The following is a 16,032-nucleotide window of genomic DNA, read 5'->3' on the forward strand; positions in this document are numbered from 1 at the left end:
TCCTGTTCCAAACTTCCACATTGCTGACATCATCTAGTAGGAAACGAGGAGGAATTTACAAAAGCAACATATTTCATTGGCCATATCCAACTCTCTATTCATTATTAGACTTTATGATTCACAAAAAATAATGAACAGGAAGCGCATATGTCTTTACTATTTTTTATTTTTAAAATTTATTTTATTTATTTTTATTACACAGGAATCACCACTTATCAAGGCCCGGAGGCCACTCGAGGATAAGGGTTAATGGGTAAAGTAGTGGGAATTTTGTAAACTGGATTACTTAGGGGGATGGGGTATACTCAATCTGTCACTAACGACATTGATTCTACCCAATAGAAACTTAGTAAAATAAAAGACTGAAATCAATCTTTTTCTTTTTTTTCCCTTTTTTAGGTAAAAATTATTGAGATATAAATAGAATCTATAATTTTTCACATCTTCATCATTTATTTATTTTTAACCTATGAGTACATCAGCCAAATAGCATAATGGTGAGAAGCGTTGACTGACGAGCAGCAAAATATCACCCCTACACAGTAGAAATCCCTAGATGAAAGAAAGCCTTCTACTTTAATAGTTTCTTCTCTAGGATTGCTAGACTTTGGAATTCCCTCCTGGATTCCTGCTTCCTGGACTATACTGACATGCAGAAGTTCAAGTGTAATGTTACCAAATATCTTGCTGCTCAACTCCCTATATAGTACCCCTGAAAATTATGTCCCAGATAGTAGCCTCCTACATCAAAGTGATACTGTGCCTTGTTTGGGTTGAAAATGCAGTAAAATAGAAAAATGCAACTAACTGTCTTTTTTTATTATTAACCTGCCTCGCATTTTTGTTTGGAGACCATTTAGAAGAACCATTTAATATATTGTTTACTTTGTTGTTGTTGTTTGTTTTGTGTACACTTCTCTTGAGGAATCGAGGAATTTCTCCCATTGTCAATCCAGTTACAAAATACGAAGTCTAGTAGAGACTTAAGTACATATGCATGAAACTTCCATGCATTATATATATATATATATATATATATATATACTAGTCTGGGTGCCCAGCGTTGACCGGGTGTTTGGTGGTGTACTGTGTGTTGAGCAAAAAAAAAAAAAAGTTGTAGTAGGCAGGTAGACTCGAACCCGTACTGCGAAGGAGGAAAAGAACATGAAAAAACAAAACAAAACAAAAAAAAAACGTGACATCTTTGCTGTTGTACCCATCTTCAAACTGGAAGTGACGTCGGTTTAAATAAAGGCTAGTCAATCGAAAAGAGGGAATGACTTTCGAAAATATCAGCGAAAAAAGCGACCCCTCCCTGTAGAAAAGTGCCCAGTCGAGGGTGAAGGAATTAATGATTTTTAGCCAATTTTTCGATATTTGTTGTCCAGAGGGTCGAGCTTCAAAATGATACCAATCTTGTGAAAATCCGTCGCCTCTGTCAAAAGTTTTAGGCAGACATACAAACATACATACATACATTTAAAAAGACAGGTGAGATTTATATTATAGATATCAACCGTTTTTTTTTTGTTTTTTTTTTTAATAATTTTTAGTATGTCCAATTATTATTGAGCACTATCTTATAAGCATGGGTGCAACAGCATTTAAGTCTCATTGGATGAATATATAGGAAAATTGCAGGTCGCCCAGTATTACCCAGTCGTAAAATACTCATAAATATTATATTTTAATTCATACAGAGACGGAGACATGTGCATGTGAGTATTATGGTTTTTCTAAACCATTCACTCCTTGTAAGTAAAAAAGATACTCGAGCTGAAATCGAAACCAAAATCTAAAGACAGCAAATAAAGTACGATAACCATTAGGCCAGCTTGTCGCCATTTTTTAAAAGTGTTTTAAAACCTACTTATTGTTAACGTAAGGAATCTCGTGAGTGATTCACGCATGTGTGTTTGTGAAACAGTTAACAGATAAAAATCCGATGACACCCACCCCCCACATGTGCCAACTTATCAATTTTTGACTCCCTAGCAGCTATTTTCCCGGATATTGAAATGTTTTCCACGTATCTGAATACCCTAAATACCAAATTTTAAGTATATAAATAAAAAATCGTTAAGAATTGTCCACACACACACGATCTCACTTCTATAAATATATAGATAACAACAATGTAAGTACTAATATATATATATATATATATATATATATATATATTTACACACGTGTAGGTATTTAATTATTTAATTATTACAGTAAAAAACACTGTAGGCTAGATGTCCGCAAAGGGACCTTCTCACAGACGGTTGTCAACACATGGAATGATCTCTCAGATGTAGTTGTACAAGCAAAAACGGTAAACGCATTCAAAAGCAGACTTGACGCCCATTGGAGATTGCTGCCGAGTTTATATCGTCCATCCTCCTAAATGGAAGTGCAAATTCCTGGGTTTCTGTGCTACGCATGCCACAAAGTTGTCTAGGAAATTTTTCCCTTGGAACGATGAACAGGTCCAAAACCTGGACCTCAAACATCTATATGTCAAAGTCAAGTCAATATATATATATATATATATATATATATATATATATATATATATATATATATATATATATATATATATGACCAGCTGTTTCTTAGAATATCAAAATAAAGAATTTTCTTTTTCTTAACTGATATTTGCAGAAGAATTGTTATGAGGAATTTTTTTTTCTTTTATAATTGCTATCTTCATCTTTGTTGTCAATGTAAGACCAGTTAAGCAAATTGATTGAAATAAATCAATCTATACAAGTACAACAAAATGAACGTTTGTTTAATACATACTTAAAACCTATTAAAAGATTTCAATCAAACTTTACATACAGATAGCCTCTAACTCAGGGTTAGAAGTTATGCAAAGTTGAACTAGGTCAATCCTGAAGGTCATGAAAACTACAAAATAAGGTCAAAGAAACCATTTCCCATGGAAGTAGGTTTACAATCAAAAGTTTCATTCAATTTTTTTTTTTTTTCGCTGACCCTAAAATTGTCTTTGTGTAGGGAGGGGATAAGAATCTACCTACATTTTAGCGTGAGATTTTTATTCAAGCCAAACAATAATAAGCTCATTAAAAATTTATTTATATATTAGTTTCAATAGTATTATATTATATTATCTATTTATACACATTATTTTAAAGTTATACATTAATGAAATACTAGCTGGATTATGTCTACATTTTATTCTGGGAGAAGTGGTATCACTGGAGAACCATAAATTTAACAGCTGTCCAGCTTTTAAATATCCGAAACAGCTACATGGTAAACAACTGATGATCCTCATTTTCTATTTAACAATTAAAGTTAAGGTCTTTCAGTTTTTTTGTCTTATTTTCATTGTTATATAGTTGAATTCCTTTTGTAATTGCGAATTTTTTAGTAAGTCGGCTTATGCAAGTGCTAAGTGTGATATATTGAACTTAGTGGCTTAAAAATTTAAACTGTATTTTATTATGTATTTTAATAGAATACTCATAGCTTCTTTCTTTATATATATATATATAAAGGAACAAACCAAGTTACATGTCCATCACCGCTTCGTCTTTATTGTAAGACTTCTTCTGGATGAATAAACTGAAGAAAATAAAATATTTAAGATATATTTGTTGTGAAAAGTATGACTGTTCTATTTCAGAACGAAAAAAAATCGTTGAAATGTTTGCAATTATACTTGTTGTGTAAACGATGACTATTCTATTTAAAAAAGGTTGTTGGAAATTCAAAAAGTTAGCGTTGTGAAATAGAATAAAGTCATCCTTTTCCCAACAAATATATTTTCAAATATTTTACTAATATTTTATTTTCTTCAATTTATTCATTCAGAGAAGTCTTACAATAAAGACGAAACATTGATGGACACAATTTGGTTGGTGCCTTTTTCATTTCTCTATCTCGTCAGAATACTATTCCCATTCTATATATATATATATATATACACACACACACACACACATAGTCAGTTATAAAATATATATGGCAATTAAGCTACATAGAATATTCCGCGTTTCATCCACACTAGGATTCATCAGGCTAGCGTGGATGAAACGCAGAATATTCTGTGTATCTTAATTGCCATATATATTTTATAACTGACTAACTAGCTCTACCTATGTATTGAGCACTGTTGAAGTAAATACTTAAAGTTTACGCATAAATTTATACTTTCGTATATTAATTTTATGTGAGTAAACGAAGTAGTTATATATATATATATATATATATATATATATATATATATATGTCATTCACAGAGACTGTTTCGCTCTATCACAACTTTTCAGTGTGGTTAGATCAGCACTTAGAGAAAGTGAGCCATTAGGCACACTAACAGGCTGATAGTGAAACTAAAATGCCAATTTCTTATTCATAATAGAAGGAAAACAGCTTTCTAATATATTCATGTGGCGTCCAAAGATTAAATAATTTGCATACTGCTTTGCAAATAAATTATCAATTAACTATTACTTTGTTTACTAAAAAAAAAAAAAATTTTTTTTTTTTTTTTTATTCAATGATCGTTTTCATGTAACTATTACCCACAGTTCTAGTTAATGACATCTATCAATAAATGCTAAGCGTTTAGGGTGAAAAGAATCTTTCTGGTTCTCTTATTTCTGATAGTTCCAGTGCTAGGACACGGGTCCCGCTAGTACAAAATGTTCTTTTCACTGGAGAAGAGTAAACATTTGGAGTTGGAAATTTAAAAATAACTTCAGGTCCTGACAAAGAAATATATGATGAAAAGATATAAAAACATTTATTAATGATTGGCTTTCTCATCGATTTTGCTTGCTGAGATTTAGTGGGTCTTTCTGATGTAATATTGCTCATCATGTTTAACAGTTTGAAATGCACATATCTTACGCCTTGAAATAGGCTTTGGGAATTATTCAGCGGCTACGGCATAATCACGTTGACACCGATTTCTATAAGATCGCTGAAGTTAAGCAATGTTGAGCCTGGTCAGTACTAAAATGGGTGACCATTTGGGAATTACAGTATGTACTTTCTGCTTATCTCGGCATTGCTTCCAGTCATCCTGGACTTCTCTTTGCCACTAGACTCAAGCAGTGCCAATTCAGGAGAGGTGTGGTTGGAGATTGCACAATCTTTGCCTCAAAATTACACAAGCAGCAACCCTTACACGGAGTATCTTTTGTCTTTCAAGACTGAACGGAGGCTTCTATGTTTCATGGCTAACAGGATTTTTCAAATTCTCCTGCTTCAAGACAAGTTGTCATATCAAGGTTTCAGAATCTAATCTACCTTACTGACTCATCAGCGTGGCTAGACATAGCGAGATTCAAAACCGGAATTCCAAATCAACACATGTTTTATGAAGATAAAGATCTATGAAAAGCAATGTTGTAGAACTTAGGTGTGGTATAGAAAACAAGAATGATTTCTTTTTAATTTGAAATGTGTTATATGTGCAATAACAATGTAAGTTGAGGAGTCTAAAGAAAAAGAGATCTTTCACATCCAAGAAGCGAGACGTTTTCTCTCTCTCACTTTTGATTAGCTAATTAGCCACTGACAAGCTCAGAGTTTAATTTGGACACAAAAAAAAACATGGGCAATTAATACCACGGTCCATGAGTGATTTTTTTATCAGAATTTTTGTGTGTGATAAAATAAAGATGTCTGGTCTTCTCATAAACAGAGCGGACTATACAACACTACTTTTTCACCTGTAGCTGGAGAAAGATGAATTTATACTTCTTTGAGGGTAATAGCGAAAAAGATGTTACAGTCTGGACAAAATTCGCAGGCCACATCGGCAACTACAGATACAGAACAGAAGAGAACTTGAATGCCTACTAGACACTATCCTCAAGTGTCTAAGGTACAGGGGTTTGTCCAAACAACCTGGCATTAGGATACTTTTCCCTACAGGTAAACCTTGACTAAACATTCAAAATCACAGTATCCGTGCCCAAATAAAATCTCCTCGATATGACTAACCCACACTGGTTTTTTACAAAGAATGGTGCACTTTCTCCAAATGATGTTACATCAAGTAACATCACAAAGCTGGATATGCCACCAGACTAGATGAATTCTTGTCCTGGAATCCAGTAAAATCAAGAGACCAAAAAGAAAAATATATTATAACATATTTAAATGGTCAATTGGAGAGAGGGCACAATCACGTTGACACACCAGTTCTTGCTAGATCACCGAGGTTAAGCAACGTTGAGCCTGGTTAGTACCAGATGGATGACCATTTGGGAAGGTGAGGCACTGTATGTACCGTGAGATAAAATACCAGGTTGAGAAATATCCTTCTCCCGAGGGTAGATGATATTCTCTTAAGCAGTGGTAGGCACCCCACCTAGTGATGGCGTCACGATAAAAAATACCCTTGATAGCCCTGGCGAAGCATCAAGTATTTAGCTACAGACAAGATTTGAATTACACTACAAACTCGTGTAGTGAGTTCAATCTCAGCTGTGGCCATGATGGATGGATGGATGAGGAGAGGAAAATTATGTTCTTAACTTCTTTATTAACTGTTTGAGAGGTAAAAGAAAATTTTAACGGCATAATTAAATATTAATGTATGTTATAAAGAGATCAAGTGTTAGTCCCAGGAAGGAGGCCCCTTGATTCCTGAGAACTTAGAAATAAAATGAAACAAAACACTGTCATTTGTGAAAATTCTGCTACTTGAAGGGAATAGCAGAGAACGATATCCAAAGCCTTCAATGATTTTGTGGCAAAAAAAACAAAAACAAAATAACTAAATGCCTTGTTTGCTACTGCTGAAAGAATTTAGCGGCATCGAGCAGCTGCAAGCATTCAAAGAAACAGCTGCAGAGTTTCCTCGTACCAAACATGAGAAAGTGCAGCACATTGCAACAAATACCTGGCAAACAACCCTACCTTTTCAGATTTCACATTTCCTAAACTGTCAGAAAAAAAATAAACAAATAACAAGGTGGCTACTTCTTTTTGTCAGCGAGTAGAACATCTAATATTCCTTCTATCGAACGTTTATGATGAAAATGAAGTTTGATAAATGGTGTGAGTTTTTGATACCTTTAAGTAGAGGTTCTACAATACAAGATAAGTCTAGTCTATTGGAATAATCTAAGTTTTGTATAAGTAAAACATTGATTTTAAACTATTAGTAAAGCTAAAATCGATAGATCATCCGTCACAAGTGTATCTTTACGGTTGAAAAAACATCTGCACATTTTACACGTGTAATAGTGAAGAATAACTTTATAGTTAGATATTTATAAAGAATCGGAATCAGAAACTGTATCAGAATCGGAAAAAATATTGGAATCGTTCCATCCCTTATATATATATAACTAAATATTATTACGTGCATAAAAGTATGTATATATATATATATATATATATTATAGTGTTGGGAAGATTAATCAGAGTTGGGAAAAAAATCGAAATTTGGTGGGGGTGGAGGGGAATCAGAATCAGTATCGAAAAAAAAATGTGTGTCTACTTTCCGATGCCAAAAACGATTTCTTTATCGTTTGTTTTTGTTTTTTTTATTTGATTTTGTTTAAAACAAAATCTTGCACTGCGAATAGTAAAAACAAAATAAATATTTATTGATTTTAAACTATCAGTAAAGCTAAAATCGATATAAATCATTCTCCACAAGTGTGTTTTTATGCTTGAGTAAATATACGCACATTTAACGTGTTCTTGCAGCAACTGGAAGAAAAGATAACTTTATAGTTAAATATTTATAAAAAATCAGATTCGGGAATTTAATACAAAATCGGTAAAATCCCATCATATATATATATATATATATATATATATATATATATATTAGTGGCCTGGCTAGGCCACAGGGAAGACAACCAAGAAACAAAAAAAAAAAAAGTAAAATTTATCCTAAAGCAACAAAACTAAAACTGGCTTGCCAGGATACTATATAAATATAAGCAAATTTGGGCATATTCTATTGATTTGAAAATGTAGGTTCTTTTTTTACCAACTGTCATAAAATTTTAACCATAGAATAGTATTATCTTCAAAAAGCCTGCAAATTTTCATGTAGTTTCGTCCCATAGAACCAAAGATATGAGCATTTCAATCTTAAATTTGGCTACCTGTATATATATATATATATATATATATATATATATGAAATTTATTTATACAAACATTGATGGCTACATATGTGCATACATGTTTCTGTAATCACCCACGTTGGGGGATTACATCTTCAGGCCAAGAATTATCGTCGAGAACAAGATAATTCTTGGCCTGAAGACGTAATCCCCCAACGCGGGTGATTACAGAAACATGTATGCACATATGTAGCCATCAATGTTTGTATAAATAAATTTCATATACCTGCTCTGTTTACTCATTGAGCACTCTTTAGTAGACACATGTTTTATTGGATGTACTTCTAGGAAACTAAACTCTACTGGCTATATATATATATATATATATATATATATATATATACACACACACACACACCACCTTTTTTGGCAATTTTATAAGTTCCAAATCTCAGTGACTATTGATCAGAATTTAAATGAAGAGTCGTTGAAAAGCTAATGACTTGAATTGTATAGTGGGCTATGTGATATTTGACTAAGGTCGCACACTAAGGGGATCATTTGGCACTTTTTTACAGCCATAAAATATTTCAATCATAGTCATTTGTTTTCCTAACTGTGCATCTTGATGGAGGGATGACTAAAAGTTGCTACTATGGTTACAAATGATCTGAAATAACAACAAGGGGAGACTGGATTCCAAATATTTCTCAGATGTTATATCTCCCCTCTTTGGTTTTCATACATAAAGTAAATTTCATAGTGTATAAGGATTATTTGATATTGGAGATATTCATGATCATACACTATTTCCAAAAGAGGGGAGATATAACATATGAGAAATATTTGGAATCAAGTCTCCCCTTGCTGTTATTTCAGATCATTTGAAACCATAGCAGCAAGTCTCTTCTCCATTGAGGCCAGAGGTTTGGAGAATATATATATATATATATATATATATATATATTGAAATAATATTCCAACATGATGCAAATGAAAAAGGCAAAAATCAAAATTATTTGTATTCAAAGTTTTGTCTTTATTTCAAGACTTTCTCAGGATGATTGATTTGCAAAAGATAACATACAAGTACAATATTTGAAAATATTTGGTGCGTTTGTGACGCAAAAAGAAGTTTTCTTTTATTTTCGTTTCCTTTCTTAAAACGAAACATGGTCATTATAATGAAAAAAATGTAATTATTGTCATGCAAAGTTCCTCAACACTTGCTGCAAGCCTTTTGACTAAAATCAAACATCATAAAAAACGTATCCAATAGAGAATATTCCCAAAGTTCTTTTTTATTCTTTTTAAATTTCAATAAATCTTAATAGTAAATGAGAAAGCTTTTTGTGAATATTTTGCATTAGATACTTTTTTTATGTTTGATTTTAGTCAAACAAGCTCGCAGCAAGCGTCGGAAAACTTTACTGGATAATAACTATATATGTGTGTGTGTGTGTGTACGTTTTATTAAAACAAATATACGTTTATAATGTACATATTCAATAAGGCTATCTTAAAATTACAACGGTTTATTAAGCTAAATGAAAATGGATTTACACTTTCCGAGCATATGTAACTTTAAACATTTCAACATCACATGAATATAGACTTAATTCATATTCATATTATGTAAATTACTGCGTCTTACATGTGTTTCATTGAATGGCATAAACTAAAAAAAAATCATCAGAGACTCTACATGAGTTCATCAAAGAATAAAATGCAGTTTTTTAAAAAATATTATATATATATATATATATATATATATATATATAAAAAAAGCTGGACGTCTGTGTGTGTCTGGTCACGAATAGGCTCCTATGTGGTTGACTATTTAAAAAAAAAAATGATCACATATAATGATAGAAGATGTATTGAGACACAGGAATGGGTATGTTTGATCTGGCAGAACAGTGGTTCATTAAAATTGTGGGGTCTGCGCTCACGCTTGGTCCACAAAGTATGAAAATAAAAAAATGTAAAAATTTTAACAAAATGTTTACAAGTGTTTTTGATATAGATGTACATAAGAATACTTTGATAATAATGTTTTTAACTTAAATAGGGATGGTATAATAAAATTGTGGGGTCTGCATTCGCGCCTGGCCTCCATAGAATGGAAATAGGCACAAACTTTAATAAAGACTTTTCATATTTATCTGCGTAAGTATACTTTGATAATTATGTTTCAGTTTGAAGAAATATGGTATAATAAAATTATGGGGTGTTCGTTTACACCTGACCTCCATAGAATGGAAATATGTCACAAAGTTTAACAAGGTTTTTTAATATAGATCCACAGAATATTGTGATAAGCGTTTCAGTGTGAACAGGTATGGTATAATAAATTATGGAGCTTATCTATTTTATTTTTACTTTCATCATATTTTGCTTTGGTTTTGATACCCCCAAATTCGAAGCTATCTCTTTACAACCCTTCCTTTTCATAACCTATCATACTTTCATAAATCAGAGTCCATTTTCTGAAGGCTGTTTTTGAACCCAGTCAACAACAGGTACTTTTGCTAGTATATATATATATATATATATATATATATATATATATATATAAAATAAATGACAAAATGTTATATTCCAAAATTTAGCATGTTGACCATCTTATAATTTATTCCTTTAAGTCAGTTGAATTATACAATTCTTGACAGTATCTGTTTCGTAGCGCAAAATCAATCACTTAATTATTATATTAATTAGTGAATCTATTATGCCCTTAACTCATTAGAAGAAATAGCAACAATCAATCCGTCAAAAGGAATTGAAGTGTGATTTGACATGGTAACAATCAATCCATATATATATATATATATATATATTACGCACACATACGCCATTTTCTTTGGTTTTTGTTTTCATCAAATTATTTTTTAAGGAATTTGAAAATTAAATTTAATCATTATCGTTTTCTGTTCAAATGGCGATAAAATCAATTTTGTTAAAGTAATGTTTTAATTGATTTATAAAATGATTAAATGTAAAAAAAAAAAAAAAAAAAAAAAAAAAAAAATACTTCCAAAACTTTCAATAGATTAGGATTTTCTTTTTTCTAATAACCACTCACCACTTATCAAGACGAAAAAACAATTCAAGAACAAAGATTAATGCGATTGCTAGATTGGCAGTTGAATGATGATGAACACCATGAGAAGATTGAAAATCTCCACATACATCTGCAACAGTAAAATAATTTCTATAAAATACTTAATTCTGATTGGTTATTGAAATCGGATCTTAAATCAACCAGAAGTCCAGAATAGCACAATTACTCTGGGCATTGTAACTGTTAGGTACTGGCTATTTAGGTGAGATCTCAACATAGTCAGCAAGGAGATAAACCTGTAGCAGTCATAAATAAAGACTTATTTTCTCTCCAGAATAAATATCCCTGCTAGTTGATTTGGTTACACACTGACCAATAGGCTTACAGAGTGCATTGATTTCGTATGTCCCTTCAACTACTTCAATCCGTTTCAGAAACACGGTTGGTCAGCAGAGAAAAACCTGGAAGCAATGAAGAAAGACGTTCCTTCTCTCTCTCGTCCCTGTCCACTGGATGTCCAAACATCGACCATATTCGCCTGAGTGAAGATAATTACTAAGAGACTTTCTGGTACATATCTTTTATTGTTTCACTTTGACATTGTCAAACTTATTTCTACCTATGCCCAACAGTGGGGGTATTTAAATAAATCCTTTCGTTATAGCTGAGAGAGAGGAAAACAAAAAAGAAAAGAAAAAAAAGGCTTTGTTTTTGTTTTTTGTTTTTTGATATTAATAATATGTAATAAAAACTGCTTTCATTACATATTAGTAATATATAGAAATACGTCTCATTTCTATAAACTTGCCACAACGAATCATTGCCATGTTGTTTCAATAGCAATGAAACTTCTTGTGGGCGAATCAAAACCTAGTCTTGGCTAGTAGACCAAATGTTCCAAGCAGATGACTCAAGAAAAAATGCACGCATGAACTCACAAGTTCACATATATACAGATTAAACAAAAGGCTAAATCATACAAAAGTAATCTGTTGTTCTGAACTGCAGCACTTATACACTGTCTCACGTTAACACAGTGGCCTTTTGGTTAAGAACAAACTGTAGTATCTGTTCTGGAGCTACACTTAGTCTATTCTGCCCTCGCTCAGTGAAGAAGTCCTTCTAGACAGGTTCTAAACCAGAGTGCCTCTTTTTTGAGAACTGACCCCCCCCCCCACCATAACACACACACACATTAAAACCCGACCATGTGTCTAATTTTACTGGGGGGGGGGGTAAATAGAAACTAACACAGTGGGGCAACCGAAGCAACATGTTTGCACAATTTCTTACAAACTGATATGTACCATGGAAGGGATATATTCGTTTGAAGTAACTGAGTGGACTTATCAACACATTTGAGTGAATAATCTATTAATTCACCTTACTCAATGAGTTCATGGTCGGAGCTGGAATTCTTTAGCGTGAGGCTTTTGGCGTATCTTCCGACGCCTCTCCCAGGTGACTATCAATCGGTATTTATGGCTTAACCAGCCAATCATCTTCTATAATATAAATCTCACCTGTCTGTTTAAATTTATGTATGTATGTTTGACCCTTCGGACGACAAATATCGAAAAATTGGCTAAAAACATTAATTCCTTCATCCTTAACTGGGCACTTGTCTATAGAGAGGGGTCACTTTTTTTTCACCGATATTTTCAAAAGTCTACGTCACTTCTGGTTTGGCGATGGGTATAACAGCAAAGACGTCACGTTTTGGGGGTTTTTTCACGTTCTTTTCCTCCTTTGCAATACGGGTTTGAGCCTGCCTGCTTACTACCACTTTTTTCTTTTTTTTTTAGCTCAACACACACCTCCAAACACCCGAACCCGAACAACGCCGGGCACCCAGGCTAATATTCTTATAAGGAAGAACCCGGATGAACTCATATTCATTACATCACAAACTAAGCAATTCTTTTTTCATCTGGAATGTTCCTGGACACATTAAACACTGACTATTTATAAACTCTTTCCATTTGATGGTTCTTCTAACAAGTCGTAAATAAAACCGATGCATCTATGCATAGATAGACTGTAATTCACTAGTATTGCTTTTCCCACAAAATAACCGAGACAGAAAACAGCAATACTTACTCATTTGTCAGAAACACCACTCATGGAATGTAAGGACTAAAGGACACAATACGGAAAGGTCGAGAATTGCTAATACAGGAAAATGAAGGGACGGGAAATAATTCATACTTTTTTCGCTAAACTATTAAAAGATTAACATAACTGACTAGTTTATAAAGAAAGCGGCATGCATTATTATAAATTTGCTTCCATAATTCTTTCAAACAATTTTTTTTGAAAAATTAGTTTTGTTTTATGCTATCGCCTTTTTATTTCAGTCATTAATCGATTAACGATAAATAAGAGTATCTAAGTCATGCAGAATCGAGAAACGCAGACACGAGAGACGTGACAATTTTATAAATATAGTTTTATTGCTTATTAATATTTGTTTCATTATTAAAGAGAAAACAGAATTGTGGACAAGCTTGCAGTAATCAACCCAACATTTTTTGATGCTTATTAAAAAAAAAAAAATACCAGAAAATCTTTATGACGTACGTACTTGTCACGAAACGAAGATGTCATATTCCAAAAATTGCGTAAACTGATCAAGTATGTTTTAAACTAAGAAAATCAAACTTTACCATCCAGCGAGACGTAGTGATTCTTAATTGGCCATGTTTTTGATCCAGTTAAATAGGGGAGAATACAACTCAATTCGAACTATCGAGATCAGATTCAGCCTTCTAATGAATATATTTATTTTCTTGGTTAAATTTTAATTTTCTTTGTTAAAAAAACTACTTGATCAATCTACGTGATTTTTCGAATATGACAAGTATATACACCAAGGATTTTTTTATTATTAAATAAGTGCAATTCTAAATAAGTACCTAATTTTGTTTTTTTAATTCTCATTGTTAAAGTTTTGTTAAAAATAGTAAACAACTTTTTGGTTTACTGTTAGCATAACATTGTTTCGTTGTTAAATAAACATTTTTTAATTGTTTAAAAATTGTTTGATAAATTGTAATAAATAATTTTAAAAAAAAGTAAAAAAAAAAAAAAAAATTGAAATTGTCTCAGTCTAGAATGATTTCATATCTTCTACCCGAGGACAGAAAATAAATTTTTGAAAAAAAAAAAAAAAGAAAAGAAAACGCTTAAAAATGTAATATCCTTATTTTTCACTTCCCCACAAGAGCCAAATGTGAAATGAGAGTCGGTTTTTAATATGGGGAATATCCGGTTCATAGAAAAAGGGCACACTACACTGGTTTGAGACAAAATAAAAAATAGCTCCAGTCCATTAAATTATTTATTCGCAAATTTAAAAAAAAAAAAAAAAAAAAATCAATTCCACCATACATATACAACACTTCGATCCAAGCCTTCGGGCTACTGCCAAAATGTCGGTTGATCGATTCCTCTCTCCTTCAATGATGTAGTTTGTGTCAGTTTAGTAAAAATTTATTTCATTTAAATGTTTTCTTTTCTTTTTTTTTTTTCTTTTTTTTCCTTTCCTCTACAAAGTTGATTTCAAAATTCCAACTAAAACTTGATCAACTTAACTGCAAATATCGATTTTAAAAATTGATTCAGAATTCAATTAGCATTTATAAAAATGTAAACATTTAAGCGAATACTGCCCGACCGCCGGTATTATTTATTAGTATTTTGAAATTGTTTACCTTTCCCCACCCTTTTTGTTTTCATTTCTTAATGTTTTAAATTATTTAAGGTTTTTTTTTATTATTTAAAACTAATAAACAGAGTACGGGTACGCAAGAAAGAACCATGTTCAGAAAAAATAAAAAGAAAAGAAACAAAGATGGGGTCAGGAAGAGAAACAAAAACAGAGTTCTACTTAGAGGAAAGTAAACAAAAAAAAAACTTTTTCCATTTATTATTATTACTATTTATTTATTATTATTATTATTTTTTTGTTGTTAGTTTTCTATCAAATAAAAACAAAAGTTAAAAAAAAAAAAAGAAACTGCCCATCATCTCACCTGGTGGTCCCGTCGATAGAAATCATGATGACGATAAAGTAGAAGAAAAAGATTTTAAGACAAACAAGAAACCTCCGTTCTTACAGGACTTGACGCTTTCTATGATGTGTGAATAATATTTATTTATATCCAAAAGGCAAGTTAAAAAAGGGATGCTGAAGAGAGATAGACAGAAACTACGGGAAGGCAGGGCGTTATGAATCAAAGAGAGAGAGACAGAGAGAGGGAGAGAGAGCTTTCTTTTCTACACCCGCCCCACCTCCAACTTCCTCCAGTGGCCTTTTCTTCATTCATTTGTGCTCACTGCTGCCCACAGGGTTTGGTTGTAACACCGGTGGCAATGATTTGTATGAATATCAGACTTTCAGTACAAGGAGGATTGAACGAGGGGATGTTAAGGTGTTGGGGTGGGGACGATGAGTTACGGGTGAGAGAGAAGTTTGTAGGGAGGGGGAGAAGGATGGCAACAGATGCACATTTGATACTGGCATTCCTCAGCGTGCGTCTCACTTTACTCAATCAAAAGGTTGAGAATGAGAGAGAGAGAGAGAGAGAGAGAGAGAGAGAGAGAGAGAGAGAGAGAGAGAGAGAGAGAGAGAGAACGCGAAAAGGTATCTGGAAATAACCCAACGAAATAATATAAAGAGAGAGAGATAGATACAGAAACAGAGAAAGAGAGAGGGGGGGGGGCAAAGATAGAGAAGAGAGATAGAAAGTTGGAAAAGGAAGTTACAAAGAGAGAGAGAGGTCCAAGAAAGAAAGAGAGAGAGGGGGGACAAAGGAAGAAAGAGAGAGAGAGAGAGAGAGAGAGAGAGAGGAAAAAAGAAGAGAGAGAGAGAGAGAGGAAGGACAAAGGAAGAGAGAGAGAGAGAGGGAG

General features: G+C 32.6%; 1 protein-coding gene across 16 annotated transcripts in view; it reads right to left on the reverse strand.

Annotated features, from left to right (window-relative positions):
* The window catches only part of LOC145255000 (uncharacterized), a 471,291-nt gene that overhangs the window by 186,112 nt on the left and 269,147 nt on the right, over positions 1 to 16,032 (reverse strand). The window contains exon 1 of one of the 16 annotated variants that reach the window (XM_080113915.1): positions 15,156 to 15,268. The exons of the other annotated variants lie outside the window; for them this stretch is intronic. The gene's annotated coding sequence lies outside the window, so the exon portion shown is untranslated. Of the gene's footprint in view, positions 1 to 15,155; positions 15,269 to 16,032 lie in introns of those variants that run through there. 16 annotated transcript variants of the gene reach the window in all.

This window comes from Euprymna scolopes, chromosome 3, assembly GCF_053919585.1.
Source record: "Euprymna scolopes isolate OS-2025 chromosome 3, ASM5391958v1, whole genome shotgun sequence".
Lineage (NCBI taxonomy): Eukaryota > Metazoa > Mollusca > Cephalopoda > Sepiida > Sepiolidae > Euprymna > Euprymna scolopes.